Source organism: Bufo bufo, chromosome 3 (genome assembly GCF_905171765.1).
Source record: "Bufo bufo chromosome 3, aBufBuf1.1, whole genome shotgun sequence".
Classification (NCBI taxonomy): domain Eukaryota; kingdom Metazoa; phylum Chordata; class Amphibia; order Anura; family Bufonidae; genus Bufo; species Bufo bufo.
Genome location: NC_053391.1, coordinates 119,243,408 through 119,266,857, shown reverse-complemented (window position 1 = coordinate 119,266,857; position 23,450 = coordinate 119,243,408). Strand labels below are relative to the sequence as shown.

Below are 23,450 nucleotides of genomic sequence, written 5' to 3'. Positions count from 1 at the left end.
CTACTTTCGAGATCACCTTCTATCTCCAGATTGGTGCCCACAGACAGGAATGCTCACCGCACATGTGCAGGTGCTCTCCATTTATTGCCATAGGCGTTCCGAAAATAGACAAGCAAGCTGAGGAAGAAAAACTTGAACATTTTTAATAAAGTCCAATTAAAAAAAGATTTTTGGCCAAAATGAGTAGAATGCAATATAAAAAATGCCATCAAAGATGTCCATAGCCTTTCGAGCAAGCTCTATTGATGGGTTAGTAATATATCCCTGCTGTGCTTCTGTGGCCTGGCCCTGGAATACATTGAGAGGACTGCAGGGCGCACACACAATGGAGAGGACTTTAGGATGAGTCCTCTCAGTGTTTTCCAGGAAATGTATTTTTGGGCACACAGCAGGGGGTGATTAAGGACATACTGTATAAATTAATGACCTGTGGTCAGCGGCAGAAGTCATGTTGTTGTAGAACTGTACTTTATAGGACTAGCGAGACCTTAGAGATTCCCTTTAATCTTACTAGAGGTAAAACAACAAAAGAAAATACTAAAACACCTATCTGAGCCCTTCAGCCTTGTTTATTACAGTATATGAGATTATTAAATGTAACTACTAATATAACTCTTACCTGACACTTTGGGTGGCGTTTCCAATAGAACAGTAAACAATATTCTTTGATCAACCCATCTAACAGTGTCGCTATCCTAGACCCTAGGTTCTCAACCTGTGGTATTTCTACCTATGTCTCTAGGGGGTGTTTGCACTAATGCAGTGCTTTTAATGTGCAGGACAGGCTATGAACATAGCCTTGTGCAGTAGTGATACTGATGTTAACCACTTTACTACCCTATGCCCCTAGAGATGTTGGCATTAATCCTGTCACTATATTACACCACTAGGCATACTGGCATTAACCACGTCAAAACTTCAGATTAGTAGTAGGAATGCTGGTATTAAGGCGGTATTACATTATTTATATTTTTTTTGTAATTATCTTTTTATTATGCAGAATACAGAGTACAGAAGTAATGTACAAAATTTTACCATTTTTTACATGGATCATCAAAAAAAAAAAAGCTATAGAAATACAATAGTGATCTCAAACATTGAAAGTTAGCCAATACGGCCCAAGTAAGATTGTCAATTTAACAAAGACAGCAGGTATTCGGGTTTTAATGATTACATTTATTTATTTAGATATTAGGAGGTTGAACAATGTTGTCATATACAACTATTTATAATTTTGCCTAGATCCATACAGTAGCCTCTCCCTAAGGCCTCATGCACACGACCGTATTTTTTTGCGGTCAGCAAGACGGGGTTCGGTTTTTTCCGTGATCCGTGACCGTTTTTTCGTCCGTGGGTCTTCCTTGATTTTTGGAGGATCCACGGACATGAAAAAAAAGTCGTTTTGGTGTCCGCCTGGCCGTGCGGAGCCAAACGGATCCGTCCTGAATTACAATGCAAGTCAATGGGGACGGATCCGTTTGACGTTGACACAATATGGTGCAATTTCAAACAGATTCGTCCCCCATTGACTTTCAATGTAAAGTCAGGAGTTAATATACCATCGGATCGGAGTTTTCTCCAATCCGATGGTATATTTTAACTTGAAGCGTCCCCATCACCATGGGAACGCCTCTATGTTAGAATATACTGTCGGATTTGAGTTACATCGTGAAACTCAAATCCGACAGTATATTCTAACACAGAGGCGTTCCCATGGTGATGGGGACGCTTCAGGTTAGAATATACTAAAAGAACTGTGTACATGACTGCCCCCTGCTGCCTGGCAGCACCCGATCTCTTACAGGGGGCCGTGATCAGCACAATTAACCCCTTCAGGTGCTGCCAGGCAGCAGGGGGCAGCCCCCCCCCCCCTGTAGTTAACACATTGGTGGCCAGTGTGGCCGCCCCTCCCCTGTAGTTAACTCATTGGTGGCCAGTGCGGCCGCCCCCCCCCTCCCCTGTAGTTAACTCGTTGGTGGCCAGTGGGCCTTCTCCCCTCCCTCCCCCTCCTAATTAAAATCTCCCCCCTATCATTGGTGGCAGCGGAGAGTACCGATCGGAGTCCCAGTTTAATCGCTGGGGCTCCGATCGGTAACCATGGCAACCAGGACGCTACTGCAGTCCCGGTTGCCATGGTTACTTTACAATTTGTAGAACCATTATACTTACCTGCGAGCTGCGATCTCTGCGTCCGGCCGGGAGCTCCTCCTACTGGTAAGTGACAGGTCCGGCCGGGAGCTCCTCCTACTGGTAAGTGACATGACCTGTCACTTACCAGTAGGAGGAGCTCCCGGCCGGACCTGTCACTTACCAGTAGGAGGAGCTCCCGGCCGGACGCAGAGATCGCAGCTCGCAGGTAAGTATAATGGTTCTACAAATTGCTAAGTAACCATGGCAACCGGGACTGCAGTAGCGTCCTGGTTGCCATGGTTACCGATCGGAGCCCCAGCGATTAAACTGGGACTCCGATCGGTACTCTCCGCTGCCAACCAATGATAGGGGGGAGATTTTGATTAGGTGGGGGAGGGAGGGGAGAAGGCCCACTGGCCACCAACGAGTTAACTAGAGGGGAGGGAGGGGGGGGCCCACTGGCCACCAACGAGTTAACTACAGGGGAGGGAGGGGGGCCGGCCGCACTGGCCACCAATGAGTTAACTACAGGGGAGGGGGGGGGGCCGGCCGCACTGGCCACCAATGAGTTAACTACAGGGGAGGGAGGGGGGGGGCGGCCACACTGGCCACCAATGTGTTAACTACAGGGGGGGGGGGGGGCTGCCCCCTGCTGCCTGGCAGCACCTTCCAGGCAGCAGGGGGCAGTCATGTACACAGTTCTGTTAGTATATTCTAACCTGAAGCGTCCCCATCACCATGGGAACGCCTCTCTGTTAGAATATACTGTCGGTTCTGAGTTTTCACGAAGTGAAAACTCAGCTATGAAAAAGCTTTTATGCAGACGAATCTTCGGATCCGTCTGTATAAAAACTAACCTATGGCCACGGATCACGGACACGGATGCCAATCTTGTGTGCATCCGTGTTCTTTCACGGACCCATTGACTTGAATAGGTACGTGAACCGTTGGCCGTGAAAAAAATAGGACAGGTCATATTTTTTTCACGGCCAGGAAACACGGATCACGGATGCGGCTGCAAAACGGTGCATTTTCCGATTTTTCCACGGACCCATTGAAAGTCAATGGGTCCGCGAAAAAAAACGGAAAACGGCACAACGGCCACGGGTGCACACAACGGTCGTGTGCATGAGGCCTAAAGAAGAGTATTCAGTTACTTCCATTATAATGTCTGGACACATTTAGGTCCCTTTTACACGGGCGTTCCGGATTTGCTCCTGATGCGTCACGTGTGCATTGCGGGAAACCTGCGCGAGTAGGCACACAATTGCAGTCAGTTTTGACTGTGATTGCGTTGCGATATTCAGTTTTTTCCGCGCGAGTGCAATGCGTTTTGCACGCGTGTGAGAAAAAACTGACTGTGGTACCCAGACCCGTACCCGGACATTACTGAAGTTCGGGTTTGGGTTAGGTGTTCTATTCATTTTATTATTTTCCCTTATAACATGGTTATAAAGGAAAATAATAGCATTCCTAATACAGAATGCTTACTAAAATGTGGATTGAGGGGGTTAAAAAAAAATAAAAAATAACTCACCTTATCGAATTGATGGCGCAGCTGGCATCGTCTTCTTGCTTCTTCTTTCAGGACCTGCAAAAGGACCTTTGATGATGTAATCGCGCTCACCACGTGGTGAGCGCGGTGACGTCAGCGCAGGTCCTGCTAAATGGAAATAGAAATCCATGTTATAAGGAAAAATAATACAGTGAATACACTTTAATGGGGTCGAGGGTTGCTCATCCTATCATCTCCTAGCAACCATGCGTGAAAATCGCACCGCATCCGCACTTGCTTGCGGATGCTTGCGATTTTCACGCAGACGCATTCATTTCTATGGGGCCTGCGTTGCGTAAAAAAACGCAGAATATAGAACATGCTGCAATTTTCACGCAACACACAAGTGATGCGTGAAAATCACCGCTCGTCTGAACAGCCCCATTGAAGTGAATGGGTCCGGATTCAGTGGGGGTGCAATGCTTCCACCTCACGCATCGCACCCGCACGGAATTCTCGCCCGTGTGAAAGGGGCCTTAGGCTTTCTGCCCCCAGCGCCATTGCTCTGCAGCTGTATTATGGTGGTATAGATTTGAGGCTTTGATGTATTACTGATATACATTATCAGGCATTTTAAAGTGGCATCATTTGTTGTATTCCCTACTATTGAGTATTTATTTACATGTTTTAATCATGGTATATTAATAAAATATTTATTGATCATAGCGGAACGCTTTATACTCGTATTTATGGGTTGAGATTTATAGTTTTTATATTCAATTATATTATTTGTACTGTTGATAAATTATATGAGGCCCTCACATTAAAAATCAGTTGTACAGCATGAGACGTGAGCAAGATACATTAGGAAAGCAGGGGTGCACCTAGCCTTTCTGCTGCCTGAGGCGAAAACTAAAACGGCGCCCCCCCCCCCCCCCAATGCTAATTTCTTAACCTAACCCCTTTGCCACAATGAAAACGCTCATTGCCCATGGCCCTTCTGCTGCCCGCCTCTTGCCCCTACCTGGTGCTGCCTGAGGCGATTGGCTCACCTGGCCTCATTGGTGGTGCCCTGCCTGTATGAGCTCACAATATACAGGAACATACTAGATACTGGAACCTTTTTCAATTACATTTTTTTGTCATCTGGTTTTATTTTCTGATTGTAGACTTTTTTTATTTTTTATTTCTGTACATGATTATGGCGGCTGCCATCTTGCCTGAGCTACTGTTTTTCTAATATAATAATAAAAAAACAGTCTAAAAATGATCCCTTTGTGGTTACAGATGCTTGCAGATATTTATACATACATGGTGGTATAAGAAGAACCAGCACTATTTAGTCTCTGGATAGGTCATCAGTATTTGATCGCGGACACCCAGCACCCCCACCAATCATCTGTTGGAGAAGGCACCGCCGCTGGCAGTAGCGATGTAGCCTTCTCTCTGCTTACCAAGCACAGCGCCGTACATTGTATAGTGGCTGTACTTGGTATTGCAGCCCAGCCTCATTCACTTCAATGGGGCTGAGCTGTGCCATGTGACCGATGAACTTGATGCAGTGCTACTGCAAGCACCGCTTCCTTCTCAAACAGAGGATAGGACATCCGTAAAAAAAAAACACTTGGAAAACCCCTTTAATATTAAGAATTAATATTGTAGAAGATTTCTGTATTTGATTGTGAACTTTTTTAAATTTAAATCAGACTGATAACTGGCTGACACACATTATGAAAAATATTGACTACCATAGCTTTAAATATTGATGTGCAATGTAAGGCTGCAGCCCAGTGATATGAATGACTGCAGCCCAGTGACACATGCTACTGTACACTACACTGACCCAGTCCTGTCCCTCTACCAGTTAATTAAAGGGGTTCTCCGGGCTTTTAATATTGGTGACCTGTCCTCAGGGTAGGTCATCAATATCCGATCGCCCGGCACCTGTATGAAGAGTGCCATAGACAGCAGCGGTGAGCAGGAAGAGAAAAGGGAGATGGCACATGCACACTGCATGCTCCGTATCCTCATACAGCTGATCGGCGGGGGGTGTCGGGCGTTGGACCCCCGCCGATCTGATGTTGATGACCTTTCTTGAGGATAAGGCTGACAGCCATGCATTATGTGCAAGCCCACTGGCCAGGGCACCACCTGTGGTCACGTGCTCCTCCCCTGTCATGTCCCCTGCCCTGCTGTCTTCTGATCTGTCAAGTACAAAGGTACGTCATAGGTCACGTGAGACGCCGACGTCTTGAGACACGAACAGTCCGGTCACCCGTCACAGACCTCGCTACCTTGGCGTCCTCTGATACAGGACGAAACCGTCTACAATCCGGTATGTGGTATCTTTGAACAGTATCTGGGTCAAGGTAAGACTATCGTTACCTGAGAGCACACAGCACTTTATCTACCAGCAAGTAGTACGCCACAGACCTCGCTACTTTGGCGTTCTCAGATACAAGACGAAATTGTCTATAATTGAGTATGCGGTACTTTTGAGAATTACCTGAGTCTAGGCTATAATACTGCTACTTGAGAACATATAGCATTTTATCCAGCATATTTGGATCAAAACTAAAAAGCCATCTAGATACCCTTTCTTTGCATAGTTTTTTTCAAATCGTGGATTAAAACTACACACTGCATATAAGCGGTTTTTGAGAAGAAGGACATTATACCTACTACTTCTATTCTATTTTCATCTAAGGACTTACATGAAGGACTCTTTTTTCGATATCAATTCAATTGATTGTCATTTGCAGTGTTTTATATTATCTATATTATTGTGCAGTGTCCACTATTGCAGTGATTTATTTTACATTATATTCTATTGTTATTAAATTGTGTGATCACTTCATATTGTATTTATCGTACTTATACATTACTTATTCATATTTAATAGTATTTTATTATATTTTATCGTACCTTATTCTTATTACGCCATACATACAGAGTGCCAGTCCAGTCCATCTATTTATTTCCAATATTTTTCCTGTACGGGTGATACAGTTTTTCTGGACTTGAGCACCTGGCCCTAATCGTATAGGAGTGAGCTATTCCTATTACTTATTTAATTCTGTGTGATTCGTCCAAATCGAATCGCAAAAGTTCCAGGTTCAAATCCGAAGTTTTTGTGAAATTCGAGATTCATTTGATTTGTTTAGAATCGATTCTCTCTTCTCTAGTGGTGACATAGAAAATAAAAAATAACCACCGAAAACTCTTAAAAATATATTAAAAGATGAAAACGTGTCATTTCCTAATGAATCATAACTTTAAGCTGCTGCAGAAGCCTGTTTTCTAGAGACAGAGCTGCACATCCAGAAAAGGCCTGTCCTGGACCACCTGAGCGATGGATTTACAGTCCGAGTGCATTTATAGAACATGCATCTATGTATACTATATGCCGTTTATTTTTGCATTGATTATGATGTGACTTTTGACAAAAGGGACTATGAAAATGATGTGCTACGGTGATCCATCCACTTTTACTTTGTAGTTTCCATCTTGAACCTTCCCCATTTGATATTGCGCATCAAAGTAAGAAAGTGGCAATTTTTTTTCAATTCCTGCCAGATGTATTTTCAAAGGCATGAATTCGTTTCTGAAGAAAGATTGTCAAATTGCAGTAATTTCTATGCAAATAAATCTTTAGGTCATCATCTACCTTCTGTTTGATTTCCTTTGTGTTGCTCCGCTAAGAAGAAGCTTTACTGGATGATTATCCACAGAATATTGTGAAATAATTGACACTATTTCTTTGATTTTCTTTTCCTATTATTTATATTGTGTGACACTATGAAATGAAACACAAACGACGTGTCTGCACACTAGATAGCTCAGTGTATTGTTCCATCTGCCTTTGAGGTTCTATAGAAATACCGTTTTACTAAAAAGCGGTACAGATATAGTGAGATTGATTGGATACAGCATATGCCATGTTTACCTATGTTTTGTCCTGTTGCTGACATAATTTGTCTATTATTTGCCTTAAATAACCTTTTATATACTGTATTGTCTTTAGGCATTGTATATCAGCTGATTAGTAAAAATATCGACACCTTATAATTAGAGACTCAAATCTGGCTTATAAGGGTGGAAGAAATGGCTATTTTCTCCCAAAAACAGCTCCATAGAATGTTACGAGAAAGTAGCCAAGTTTTTCTGATTTTGGAGAACCCCTTTCATTTAAATGTTCCTGAGGCCTAATATCCCTTTTGGGTTTGAGTTTCAGAAGAGAGCAGGGTTGGTTTCACTATATTTAAAAAAAAGTTGGATTAAAGAGGACCCCTCACCTTTCCTGATGTGTGTGTTTTAGTAACTACTTTGTGGTGCCAGTGATCCGTGCTCGCCAGCATCTCCCCTGGAATAACCCACCACCACCGCTCCATTCTGTAGCCTGCTTCCCGCTGATCGCTCTCTTAGGGTGCCTGCTCTCCCTGGCTTTTAAATGGCCAGCATGTATATGAGCTAATCATTCCCCATCCAATGGCAGCATTCTCTGGGGTATATAGGGCTCCTTCCTCCATGGGAAGATACCTGAGCTATAGGTTCCTAGCTTATCTAGTTCTGGAAAGGTGCGCTATTGAATTGTTCTGACCCCTCGTGCCGACCTCTGCCCGTTTACTGTATTGACAATGTGCTGCCTGTCGTGACCTCTACTTGGTTACCATATTGTCTCTGTTCCGCTTGCCCTGACCGATTGCCTGACTACTCTATTGCACAGACTCTGTCATGACTTTGGTTTGTCCCCTGGCCATGCCTTTGCCTGTGCCCTTGGTGCCACACACTGGTGGCACTTGACCCACCCAAGTCAGCAGGCTCTGAACAGAGATTATTCCTAGAGGTAGCGTCTTGGTGGTCCCTGCAGTAAAGTCCAGATCCCTGTACTGTGCAAAAACAGTGGTCCACGTTGACAACCTTCTGTGGATTAACCACCCCCAAGCCAAATACGTTCAGTAGGGACAATTGTTCCATACCCACAGTGTTACATGCTTGTTTTTCTCATTAAATAACAAACTTTCTCAGAAGTCTGTTTTGTGCCATTCCTCTGTAATTCCTCCAAAGAATCTAGATTGAGAGCCCCACTGAGGACAGTGAGTGATCACAGTGTCTGTAAAGCGCTTCAGAATATGTTGGTTCTATAGAAATAAACAAAAATAATATAAATTGAGAACTAGATGTTACCAGCTAGGGTGTGTCCCTACACAGTCTGACCCTGTCCAATCGGTGCCCCCCCCCCCCCCGTGCAGACTGTGTAGCAATTATACCCATTTGTCAGGAGGAATAGTAACACCTAGTTGTCAGTTTATTCATATATATTTGGGAGGAATAACAGAGGAACGATACAACAGAGAATTCTAAGATGATATGCTCTAGAACCCTAATTTTATCGGGGAAAGTCATCACTGAAAAGGACATGTGACAGGTCCTCTTTAAAGAAGACCTGTCCCCACTCCTGACATGCCTGGAGTATCTATTCTTATGACTCTATGTTGTGTCATTCCTTTATTATTTCTACTAGAAGTTATGAATGAAATGCTAGCACCCCCCCCCCCCCCCCAACTGGTTACCACCCCTCTGTACCCTCACTGCAGACTGCTAGCAATTTATTCATAACTTCTAGTAGAAATAATAGAGGAATGGTACAACATAGACCCATAAGAATAGATGCTCCAGAATAGGGCTGAAACGATTCATCAATGTAATTGATGAAATCGAAGCAAAAAAAATCCTCAATGTAGTTTCCCTGTATCAAGGATTCGTTTAAATCACATGACCACGGAGCGTGAGTGAAGCCTCTCACTCACCGCTCCGTGGCCTCCTGACTCTGCACCGCGATGCACTGGACGGGGCCTTGCGTGCACACATCGTCAGCGTGCTGGCTGACGCTGTGTGTGACGTCAGGTCCCTCCCAGTGCATGCTGGGAAGAAGACACGGTCTGTCTCCTGCGGACTCCATGTCAGCGCACTGTCGGTGCCAGGAAAGGTAAGTATAAAGTAGCGGGGGGGTTTGAAGGGGGCACCTGTGATAAAGGGGGCACATGTGATTTGAAGGGGCTGATGACCCTGGGGGACATGGATGGTCATGGCAATGGCATGGAGGGGCTGATGGCGCTGGGCGAGTGGGGGACAGCACGGGGCATGGATGGCATAGAAGGTCTGATGGCGCTGGGTGGGACACATGTCATGGAGGGGCTGATGGCGCTGGGCGAGTGGGGGACAGCACGGGGCATGCATGGCATAGAAGGTCTGATGGCGCTAGGTGGGACACATGGCATGGAGGGGCTGATCTGATGGCACTGGCACTGGGGTCTGATCATGGTGGCATTGGCATGGGGGTCTGATTGCAGGCTTGAGGCATGGGAGGACTGATTTGAGGGCAAGGCTGACTGACTTGGGGGGGGGTCTTATCTGTGGCAGAGATGTGATAGTCTGATTTGGGGGGTGTAGTTTGATCTGATTATCTGTGTTCTGATAAAAAAATATTTTGTTTCTGAAATTCTCATTCCCCCCCCCTCCCGTAAGGTATGACTCAAGTCACTCAACTTTTACTGTGGTACAAAGCAAGAGGCAAGACCTAAAGAAGTATTACTACCACTGTAAGAAATAAAAATATTGTTTTTATAAAGCAATACATTATTTTAAGAAGGTTTTTCTTATTAGAGTACTCGATTAATCATAAAAATAATCGGTAGAATACTCGATTGCTACAATAATCGTTTACTGCAGCCCTACTCCAGAATAGTCATTACATGGGGAATGTATGAAGCTATTAAAACAGGCATGTCAGGAGAGGGGACAGGTCCTCTTTAACTATGTTATACTCTATAGCAGTGATTTCCGATCTTATTCCTGTAGGGAAACCCCTGAAAAATGTTTCCAATCCTGGGGAACCTTTAATGCCATTCATGCCTGGCTGATACAGGGCATATTTCAGCCCCTGTCAGGCCTCTACCTATCAGCAATGTCTGTAGGCACTTTTCTGAAGCAGATGTTTTTGTTGGACACTTTTTGGCTTTGGGTTACAGTTTTTTAGAAAGAAATGATTTGCTAGTTTGATCCTAATTTTCCTTTTCCATGGGATATTTTTTCTTCGTGCACAGATCCTTTAAGTGGGAGAACGATCTTTCTATTCCTCCATGTTTCTAGCATCTCCATTGTCGCCAATCATTTGAAGGGCTCATGGGGAGCAGTATCATGCCCTTTCTCCTGCTCCCGCCATCGCGGTATTCACTTTGCACTGTTCAGTCTATGCTGTTCACCTCCAAAGTATCCAGCAGTCTGATAATATTTAATCTATTCATATAAATTATGCATCTGGCAGACTTGCCCTCTTCAGAACTACCGTACTTGTCTCAAATACAGCTCTGAGTGCGGCCAAAAAGAATTCCACTTTTATTTTTATTTCAGAGAGTTTTTAAAAGGATTCACTGTTAAGATATAAACCGTGTGATTACGGAGTGGCATGAAATATTCAGTGTGGAGAGAACAGAGCTGTTCTGACAATGGGAAGTCAGAGTTAATACAATGAAGAATCTTAGCTTCTGGTTGGGTCAGGGTGCCTAACTAGCCTGTGATTGATCTACAGAAGATATTTATAATGAGTATTGACTAGCAGAGACTAAGTACAGCTCTACATTCAGTACCATGCCAACTATTGCATGGTCACAGACCACCGATCCGTGTGCTATGCTGATACTGATCTATTAACTAGCCAAATAGGTTAAATGGGTTAGGCCTCTTTCACACTTGCGTTGTCCGGATCCGTCGTGCACTCCATTTGCCGGAGGTGCCCGCCGGATCCGTAACACCGCAAGTGAACTGAAAGCATTTGAAGACAAATCCGTCTTCAAAATGCGTTCAGTGTTACTATGGCACCCAGGACGCTATTAAAGTCCTGGCTGCCATAGTAGTAGTGGGGAGCGGGGGAGCAGTATACTTACCGTCCGTGCGGCTCCCGGGGCGCTCCAGAATGACGTCAGAGCGCCCCATGCGCATGGATGACGTGATCCATGCGACACGTCATCCATGCGCGTGGGGTGCCCTGACGTCACTCTGAAGCGCCCCGGGAGCCGCACGGACGGTAAGTATACTGCTCCCCCGCTCCCCACTACACTTTACCATGGCAAACAGGACTTTAGCGTCCTGACAGCCATGGTAACCATTCAGAAAAAGCTAAACGTCGGATCCGGTAATGCGCCGAAACGACGTTTAGCTTAAAGGGTTTCTATCACTTTGTTTCACCTATTTAGCTTTCAGACACTAGCGATCCGCTAGTGTCTGCTTTATCTAACCATCCTAATATAAGAGCTTATTGTCCTGCCGTTTAGCTAAAAAAATAACATATAGATATGCAAATGAGCCTCTAGGTGCTATGGGGGCGTGATTAGCACCTAGAGGCTCCGTCTACCTTAACAAACTGCCGCCGCCCAGCGCGTCCCTCCAGCCCGCCCATCTCCTCCGGAATGCGATGCTCCTCGTATTCGGCGCATGCGCAGTGAATGTCTGATCGCTTCCCTGCTCAGACATCTCCACTGCGCCTGCGCCGATGACGTCATAGTGCTCCGAGGAACAGGCGCAGTGGAGATGTCTGAGCAGGGAAGCGATCAGACATTCACTGCGCATGCGCAGAACAGAGACGCGCACGGAGAGGATCGCTTCAGCTGGAGATGGGCGGGCTGGAGGGACGCGCTGGGCGGCGGCAGTTTGTTAAGGTAGACGGAGCCTCTAGGTGCTAATCACGCCCCCATAGCACCTAGAGGCTCATTTGCATATCTATATAAGTTATTTTTTTAGCTAAACGGCAGGACAATAAGCTCTTATATTAGGATGGTTAGATAAAGCAGACACTAGCGGATCGCTAGTGTCTGAAAGCTAAATAGGTGAAACAAAGTGATAGAAACCCTTTAAGGCCGGATCCGGATTAATGCCTTTCAATGGGCATTAATTCCGGATCCGGCCTTGCGGCAAGTGTTCAGGATTTTTGACCGGAGCAAAAAGCGCAGCATGCTGCACTATTTTCTCCGGCCAAAAAACGTTCCGTTACTGAAGACATCCTGATGCATCCTGAACGGATTTCTCTCCATTCAGAATGCATGGGGATAATCCTGATCAGGATTCTTCCGGCATAGAGCCCCGACGACGGAACTCTATGCCGGAACAGAACAACGCAAGTGTGAAAGAGCCCTTAAATGGAGGCATATAAATGTTTCATTGCAAACAACAGTGTTGGAAATTAAAGGGGAATTCCAGGATTTTGTTATTGAAGATTTTGCAGCGGTGGCCTGCAGTTGCTGCTCTGCTCACCTGTCATGGTGGTACAGACCTACCTCCTGCACCTCTGTTACCAGCAGGTCCAGCTGCCGGGTGTTATATCGTCCTCAACACCAACGGCAGCCTGCTCGCTGGCAAGGTCTATGCTCCCTTGCCTGTAGGGCACGCACGGGCACGCCCTCCAGAGCCAGCGTGCACCCTAATTCACACCAGCCAATGGCTGGTCAGACTGGGGTACTTTAGTTACCTTCCACTGTAAGATGGTGCCTGAGCAATATGTTTCCTAGCTAGCGCACTTGTCGGACGTGGATGAGATAAAAACGGATGAACCTCTTCTGCGGGCGCTGCCAAGGATACCATTCAAATGAAGCGTATAGTTTAAATGGCTTTTATTTGTCTATGCGTTTCAGGGGTGAATAACCCCCTTCATCAGGACATTAAAATGTCCTGATGAAAGGGGGTTATTCACCCCTGAAACGCGTAGACAAATAAAAGCCATTTAAACTATACGCTTCATTTGAATGGTATCCTTGACAGCGCCCGCAGAAGAGGTTCATCTGTTTTTATCTCATCCATGTCCGACTTCTACTCCGGCACCCGTACGTTTTCTAAGCGCAGGCAAGAACCCAGGCTGCAGCCAAGACCCCGTTTGCTGGTCGGGATATACACCAGCAGGAGCCTATACAGCTGTTGTGACTACCTCACAACAGCATCTGGTAAGCGAATCTTTTAAGCATATACAATAATATTGTTAGCAATACCACACATGAGGCGCTGTCCACTCTCTCTTCCTTTTTTCTCTTTTTCTGCAATCCTAGCGCACTTGTACTCTAAGGTATTGGTTCTGTTGTCTGCCCTTGTCTTGACTTTCTGCCTATTTCCTGGTTTATGATTCTCTGCTGCCTGACCTGTGCTTGACCTTTTGCTGCCCGCTCTGACCTCGGACTGTTTACCATGTTGGATGTACTCTGCCCGCCCTGATCTCAGCCTGTTCCTGACTACTATTCTTTGCCTGACCCCTCGGTGCTCTGCACTCACTTTACGACTGACAGGCAGTCTATTAGGCTGCTTGTCTACAGCGATGGTGTGCCCCTCTACACATGCGATTGCCAGTGAAGCAGAGGTCACATATGTTGATGGCCATGTCATTACTACAGCCAGTTAAACAAAGACCGTCAGGGTGCGTATAGCCGCACTTCATGGAGCTAGAGTCTAATGTTCCATTCAGTTTTGGTATATCCTCAGCTACACGAAAAATTCTATTTGCGGTATATAGAAAACTAAAACATTACAGACACTGCACTTACTAATCACTAATATGGTGCCGACACTTGACAGTTGTCGGTATGTAGGTAAATGCTCCACGTGTTGATGTGAAATAAAATTGATTCCCTCACGAATTATGTAAATGTATTGCTTCCATAGGAAAACCAGTACCATAGTAATAGATATTTATGTCATTTCAGTGAACTGATGTGACATATAGAAAATAGTAGTGGGTTGTAGTGGCTCACTCCTTAGTAGTTACAGGGTGGTGCTGCAAGCTCATATAGAGGGAATCACCCCACCCTCTGTTAAAAAGTAAACGTAACAATGGAAAAATGGGCGAGCACTCATACACTTGGCAACCAAATTGACATATGCAGAAAATATTTATTGTTAAATCCCCATAAAATTCAAGTAATAAAAATAATAAAAACAGTGTATTATAGCAATGACATACAAAAACTACAATCACATAAACTATAGTAGATATAATAGTATAGTCGATTGTATTGAATGCTAAAATATATGATAATAAAATATTCGATACTAGTCTATAGTCGATAAATTCACTGATATAAATCACACACCAAAAACTTCAAGTATTGTCCAGGTCTTATATATGCTGTTATTGTGAAGGGGGAGGTAATTCCTCTGTGAATCTATCTCAGATTGGGAAAATGAGTGTCACTTTAAATATTGTAGGTGTATTTCCCCTGGGAACGTAATGTATTCATAAAATGTCCACAGGAATCCTGATAATGTTGGAATAAAAAGTCTCTTATGGTATTTCCTTTTAAAGTCGAGGTAAACTTTAAATCTGTGTTTGGCTTACCGTCTGGTGTCTGCTGTCTCCCTGTTGCTCGAGTGGAGCTTTAAATGTCTGCCGGCTTATTTGATCGCTCCTTCCAACAAGCTGGTTCAAATTTCGTGGGAGTTCCAAAGATCGCGGGAGTTGACACTCTGTTCCGCAATTTCCTTCTGTACAGCTTTTCGACGATAAAAGTAGTTGTTCCTTTACTGTAAAAAATTTTTCTTTCTCTGTATGGCCATACAGTTTTATCGGAGGCTTCTCAATACAGGTACATCACTTGTTTCATCATACGCGTTTCAGGTAGATTCGCTCTCCCTTCCTCAGTGGTCAAGTGTCTGCCTGCCTGGCCTCCATTTTTTATCCATTCCTTAATTACTTCCCAACTCTCAAACACCTGCTGTTCATGCTGTTCCCAATTGGTCAGGAAATCCTTCCACATAATCAGGGGATAATTCTATACAGCATTGAAAATTTTTATTTATTTTTTTCCTTTTCCTACTTTCAGTTTCCATGCGTTTTTTTGCCCAGATGTCCCAATTGGTGTGATATACTGATGTATGAAATATAAACTTAATATCTAATTTCTAACACTTATAAAATCACATTTTAACCACCTCCGGACCGCCTAACGCAGGATCGCGTTCCGGAGGTGGCAGCCCTGCGCACAGTCACGCATATATGCGTCATCTCGCGAGACGCGAGACATCCTGTGAACGCGCGCACACAGGCGCGCGCGCTCACAGGAACGGAAGGTAAGAGAGTTGATCTCCAGCCTGCCAGCGGCGATCGTTCGCTGGCAGGCTGGAGATGTGTTTTTTTTTAACCCCTAACAGGTATATTAGACGCTGTTTTGATAACAGCGTCTAATATACCTGCTACCTGGTCCTCTGGTGGTCCCCTTTGTTTGGATCGACCACCAGAGGACACAGGTAGCTCAGTAAAGTAGCACCAAGCACCACTACACTACACTACACCCCCCCCCCCCCGTCACTTATTAACCCCTTATTAGCCCCTGATCACCCCATATAGACTCCCTGATCACCCCCATGTCATTGATTACCCCCCTGTCATTGATCAACCCCCTGTAAAGCTCCATTCAGACGTCTGCATGATTTTTACGGATCCACTGATAGATGGATCGGATCCGCAAAACGCATCCGGACGTCTGAATGAAGCCTTACAGGGGCGTGATCAATGACTGTGGTGATCACCCCATATAGACTCCCTGATCACCCCCCTGTCATTGATTACCCCCCTGTCATTGATTACCCCCCTGTAAAGCTCCATTCAGACGTCTGCATGATTTTTACGGATCCACTGATAGATGGATCGGATCCGCAAAACGCATCCGGACGTCTGAATGAAGCCTTACAGGGGCATGATCAATGACTGTGGTTATCACCCCATATAGACTCCCTGATCACCCCCCTGTCATTGATTACCCCCCTGTAAAGCTCCATTCAGATGTCCGCATAATTTTTACGGATGCACTGATAGATGGATCGGATCCGCAAAACGCATCCGGACGTCTGAATGAAGCCTTACAGGGGCATGATCAATGACTGTGGTTATCACCCCATATAGACTCCCTGATCACCCCCCTGTCATTGATTACCCCCCTGTAAAGCTCCATTCAGATGTCCGCATGATTTTTACGGATGCACTGATAGATGGATCGGATCCGCAAAACGCATATGGACGTCTGAATGAAGCCTTACAGGGGGGTGATCAATGACTGTGGTGATCACCCCATATAGACTCCCTGATCACCCCCCTGTCATTGATTACACCCCTGTCATTGATCAACCCCCTGTAAAGCTCCATTCAGATGTCCGCATGATTTTTACGGATGCACTGATAGATGGATCGGATCCGCAAAACGCATACGGACGTCTGAATGAAGCCTTACAGGGGCGTGATCAATGACTGTGGTTATCACCCCATATAGACTCCCTGATCACCCCCCTGTCATTGATTACCCCCCTGTCATTGATCAACCCCCTGTAAAGCTCCATTCAGATGTCCGCATGATTTTTACGGATCCACTGATAGATGGATCGGATCCGCAAAACGCATACGGACGTCTGAATGAAGCCTTACAGGGGCGTGATCAATGACTGTGGTTATCACCCCATATAGTCTCCCTGATCACCCCCCTGTCATTGATTACACCCCTGTCATTGATCAACCCCCTGTAAAGCTCCATTCAGATGTTTGCATGATTTTTACGGATCCACTGATAGATGGATCGGATCCGCAAAACGCATACGGACGTCTGAATGAAGCCTTACAGGGGCGTGATCAATGACTGTGGTTATCACCCCATATAGACTCCCTGATCACCCCCCTGTCATTGATTACACCCCTGTCATTGATCAACCCCCTGTAAAGCTCCATTCAGATGTTTGCATGATTTTTACGGATCCACTGATAGATGGATCGGATCCGCAAAACACATACAGGCGTCTCCCTGGAGCCTTCCAGGGGGGGTGATCAATGACTGTGGTGATCACCCCATATAGACTCCCTGATCACCCCCCTGTCATTGATCACTCCCCCTGTCATTGATCACCCCCCTGTCATTGATCACCCTCTGTAAGGCTCCATTCAGACATTTTTTTGGCCCAAGTTAGCGGAATTATTATTTTTTTTTCTTACAAAGTCTCATATTCCACTAACTTGTGTCAAAAAATAAAATCTCACATGAACTCACCATACCCCTCACGGAATCCAAATGCGTAAATTTTTTTAGACATTTATATTCCAGACTTCTTCTCACGCTTTAGGGCCCCTAGAATGCCAGGGCAGTATAAATACCCCACATGTGACCCCATTTCGGAAAGAAGACACCCCCAGGTATTCCGTGAGGGGCATATTGAGTCCATGAAAGATTGAAATTTTTGTCCCAAGTTAGCGGAACGGGAGACTTTGTGAGAAAAAAATTTAAAATATCAATTTCCGCTAACTTGTGCCAAAAAAAAAAAAATTCTATGAACTCGCCATGCCCCTCATTGAATACCTTGGGGTGTCTTCTTTCCAAAATGGGGTCACATGTGGGGTATTTATACTGCCCTGGCATTCTAGGGGCCCCAAAGCGTGAGAAGAAGTCTGGTATCCAAATGTCTAAAAATGCCCTCCTAAAAGGAATTTGGGCACCTTTGCGCATCTAGGCTGCAAAAAAGTGTCACACATCTGGTATCGCCGTACTCAGGAGAAGTTGAGGAATGTGTTTTGGGGTGTCATTTTACATATACCCATGCTGGGTGAGAGAAATATCTTGGTCAAATGCCAACTTTGTATAAAAAAATGGGAAAAGTTGTCTTTTGCCAAGATATTTCTCTCACCCAGCAAGGGTATATGTAAAATGACACCCCAAAACACATTCCCCAACTTCTCCTGAATACGGCGATACCACATGTGTTTTTTTTTTGGAAAGAAGAGACCCCAAGGTATTTGCTGATGGGCATAGTGAGTTCATGGAAGTTTTTATTTTTTGTCACAAGTTAGTGGAATATGAGACTTTGTATGAAAAAAAATAAAAAATAAAAAATCATCATTTTCCACTAACTTGTGACAAAAAATAAAAAATTCTAGGAACTTGCCATGCCCCTCACGGAATACCTTGGGGTGTCTTCTTTCCAAAATGGGGTCACTTGTGGGGTAGTTATACTGCCCTGGCATTCTAGGGGCCCAAATGTGTGGTAAGGAGTTTGAAATCAAATTCTGTAAAAAATGACCTGTGAAATCCGAAAGGTGCTCTTTGGAATGTGGGCCCCTTTGCCCACCTAGGCTGCAAAAAAGTGTCACACATCTGGTATCTCCGTACTCAGGAGAAGTTGGGGAATGTGTTTTGGGGTGTCATTTTACATATACCCATGCTGGGTGAGAGAAATATCTTGGCAAAAGACAACTTTTCCCATTTTTTTATACAAAGTTGGCATTTGACCAAGATATTTATCTCACCCAGCATGGGTATATGTAAAATGACACCCCAAAACACATTCCTCAACTTCTCCTGAATACAGAGATACCAGATGTGTGACACTTTTTTGCAGCCTAGGTGGGCAAAGGGGCCCATATTCCAAAGAGCACCTTTCGGATTTCACAGGTCATTTTTTACAGAATTTGATTTCAAACTCCTTACCACACATTTGGGCCCCTAGAATGCCAGGGCAGTATAACTACCCCACAAGTGACCCCATTTTGGAAAGAAGAGACCCCAAGGTATTTCGTGATGGGCATAGTGAGTTCATAGAAGTTTTTATTTTTTGTCACAAGTTAGTGGAATATGAGACTTTGTAAGAAAAAAAAATAAAAAATCATCATTTTCCGCTAACTTGTGACAAGAAATAAAAAGTTCTATGAACTCACTATGCCCATCAGCGAATACCTTAGGGTGTGTACTTTCCGAAATGGGGTCATTTGTGGGGTGTTTGTACTGTCTGGCCATTGTAGAACCTCAGGGAACATGACAGGTGCTCAGAAAGTCAGAGCTGCTTCAAAAAGCGGAAATTCACATTTTTGTACCATAGTTTGTAAACGCTATAACTTTTACCCAAAGCATTTTTTTTTTTTATCAAAGACATGTAGAACAATAAATTTAGAGCAAAATTTATATATGGATCTCGTTTTTTTTGCAAAATTTTACAACTGAAAGTGAAAAATGTCATTTTTTTGCAAAAAAAATCGTTAAATTTCGATTAATAACAAAAAAAAGTTAAAATGTCAGCAGCAATGAAATACCACCAAATGAAAGCTCTATTAGTGAGAAGAAAAGGAGGTAAAATTCATTTGGGTGGTAAGTTGCATGACCGAGCAATAAACGGTGAAAGTAGTGTAGGTCAGAAGTGTAAAAAGTGGCCTGGTCTTTCAGGGTGTTTAAGCACTGGGGGCTGAGGTGGTTAATGATAAAATATTATTAAACAAATTATTTAGATTAAAATCCGGATATAAAACTATAAATACTCCCCAACATTTTATATCCGGGTTTAAGTCTAAATAATTTGTTTAATAATATCTTATCATTAAAATGTGATTTTATAAGTGTTAGAAATTAGATATTAAGTTTATATTTCATACATCAGTATATCACACCAATTGGGACATCTGGGCAAAAAAACGCATGGAAACTGCAAGTAGGAAAAGGAAAAAAATAAATAAAAATTTTCAATGCTGTATAGAATTATCCCCTGATTATGTGGAAGGATTTCCTGACCAATTGGGAACAGCATGAACAGCAGGTGTTTGAGAGTTGGGAAGTAATTAAGGAATGGATAAAAAATGGAGGCCAGGCAGGCAGACACTTGACCACTGAGGAAGGGAGAGCGAATCTACCCAAAACGCGTATGGTGAAACAAGTGATGTACCTGTATTGAGAAGCCTCCGATAAAACTGTATGGCCATACAGAGAAAGAAATTTTTTTTACAGTAAAGGAACAACTACTTTTATCGTCGAAAAGCTGTACAGAAGGAAATTGCGGAACAGAGTGTCAACTCCCGCGATCTTTGGAACTCCCGCGAAATTTGAACCAGCTTGTTGGAAGGAGCGATCAAATAAGCCGGCAGACATTTAAAGCTCTACTCAAGCAACAGGGAGACAGCAGACACCAGACGGTAAGCTAAATACCGATTTAAAGTTTACCTCGACTTTAAAAGGAAATACCATAAGAGACTTTTTATTCCAACATTATCAGGATTCCTGTGGACATTTTATGAATACATTACGTTCCCAGGGGAAATACACCTACAATATTTAAAGTGACACTCATTTTCCCAATCTGAGATAGATTCACAGAGGAATTACCTCCCCCTTCACAATAACAGCATATATAAGACCTGGACAATACTTGAAGTTTTTGGTGTGTGATTTATATCAGTGAATTTATCGACTATAGACTAGTATCGAATATTTTATTATCATATATTTTAGCATTCAATACAATCGACTATACTATTATATCTACTATAGTAGATTGTAGTTTTTGTATGTCATTGCTATAATACACAGTTTTTATTATTTTTATTACTTGAATTTTATGGGGATTTAACAATAAATATTTTCTGCATATGTCAATTTAGTTGCCAAGTGTATAAGTGCTCGCCCATTTTTCCATTGATGTGACATATACTATATTATTCTGCTTTTCACTCATCTGAAATATCCATTCTGGTTTCTTTCACTCATTATCATTATCATCCTCACTAGTTATCATCCTTATTGTCCCTATTTCTGGACCTGCTTGTATCCTCCACGAGCAGATAAATGTAGGGTCCCTAACGTAGTCCTCCATTGAGACGAAGGATGTGTTGACGCTCAGAAGGATTTTAAAAGACAGGATTGGGAAGAATAAGGGAGGCTTTGAAGTGTGACTTAAAGGGCTATTCCCATCACATACAATGGGGGGCATATCGCTAGGATATGCCTCCATTGTCTGATAGGTGTGGGTCCCACCTCTGCGACTCGCACCTACAAGGAGAACGAAGCGGGGAGAGCTGTGGCTGGAGGACTCCGGATTTCCCGGGGTCCGTCCACCACCAAGCACTGCTCCCCGCTACTCCCATACAAGTAAATGGAAGCGCACCGCGCACATGCGGCCCCTGCTCCCATTAATTTCTATGGGGCAGATGGAAATAGCCGAGCCAGCGCTCGGCTATTTTCGGCAGCCCCATTGAAATTAATGGAGGACAGCTGCGCATGCGCAGTGCGCCCTCCATTCATTTTCCCGCTCCGTTCTTGTTGTAGGTGCAGGTCCCAGACGTGGGACCCGCATCTATCAGACAATGGGGGCATATCCTAGCGATATGCCCCCATTGTATGTGATGGTAAAACCCCTTTAGGGCTAGAGATGTATCCGAGTCCAGCAGAACTCGTAATACTGTCACATGTCACAATCTGCATTATTATAGATTTTTGTTCATTTTTGCACACAGGACATTAGATACCAAGTTTCAAAGATATACAGCAAACCAGTTTTGTGGTGGTTGTGGTCGGAGTAGTAAACAGTCTGGGATATCGTATTCACACTGTATATTGCATATCACCTGTCGAATGCAATTTTAGTTTCATGCACACATTAGGCTGCGCCTGTTATGTGAGCCCCGGATCCACAAAACATGGCACCGGCCATGTGCACCGTGCATTGTGGTGCGGACCCATTGACTTCAATGAGCCTTTGATCCGCAAGATGTGGCCAAAGAAATTACATGTCCTATCTTTTTCAGAGTGAAGGCACGCATCCGGACTCTACCATGTGCTTCTGGGTCCAGCACAATAAAAGGTAGAGCATGTCCTATATTTGGCTGCATCTTGGGAATCGCGGACCCATTGAAGTCAATGGGTCCGCACCGCGATGCAGGGTGCATGCAGCCAGTATTAATGAAAAAAACACGATTTCTTGGTAGCTAAAATCCTCGTCTTTATTCAGGCAATAGAAAATAGTGTACAGGACATCCACCCACTAGTGTAGCAACATTGACGCGTTTCGAACAAGGTTCTTATTCTCAACTGTGAACAGTGTCTTTTCCAAAGATTAAATACTGGTCTGGGAGCACCTGGTTCCACCCCCACCTGGAGGGCGGGGGCATGGAAAAGGTGGAGCCCTCCGCTCCCTAGATAGGGCACTGTTCACATTGCCCTACAATGGGGATGCACTAAGCATCCATATGAAGTCAATAATCTTACATATATAATGTAAAAAATTCCATAACCAAAACAGTGAACATAAATGTAAAATTTCATATGCAAAAATAAAAATACACAGTGTACATATACTGATATAGATTATCATGTATAGGTATATTTAGTAGCATATGCTAATTCCAACATCAATAAATCCTAAGTCTCCGTTATCAATGCCAGTGCTTTGCGGATCCACAGATTGCAGTCTGCAAAATGGGCATGGCCGCCACAAAGTCATGTGAATGCAGCCTTAGTCTAACAGAATATTAAGTAAAACATATTGAAGCAGTTGTTTTACAACAGCTCTACAACTGGCCAAAATAATGGACTTGTCCACTCCTTTTATATTGATGGCTTATCCTCATGATCAGACATCAGTATCTGATCGTCGGGGGGTCTGACACCCCACACCCCCACTGATCAGCTGTTCAAAAGTAGGTGCTGGAACTACACAGCTCTGTCCATTGTGTAGTGGATGAGATACAGCAATTGAAGCAATTTCAAGTCTGCTCTTGGATGACATCTTCTGGTGCAAACACGACCGAGACGTATATATCAGGATAACTTGTGCCGTCCGCATCAGTATGTCTGTTCCGTAGCCCCGCAAAAAAAATAGAACATGTCCTATTCTTGTCCATTTTAGGCATTGTTACAATGGATCCGCAAAAAAAAACAACAGATGGCATATGGATGTCATCCATTTTTTTTTTGCGGATCCGCAACACATACGGTCGTGTGCATGTAGCCTTTCTCTGCTGAAAATCTAGACCTGTGGTCAGCAACCACCGGCACTT

General features: G+C 44.1%; 1 protein-coding gene across 2 annotated transcripts in view; it reads left to right on the top strand.

Annotated features, from left to right (window-relative positions):
* Positions 1 to 23,450, top strand: part of SGSM2 (small G protein signaling modulator 2) — a 385,744-nt gene that overhangs the window by 13,266 nt on the left and 349,028 nt on the right. The gene's annotated exons all lie outside the window — the stretch shown is intronic.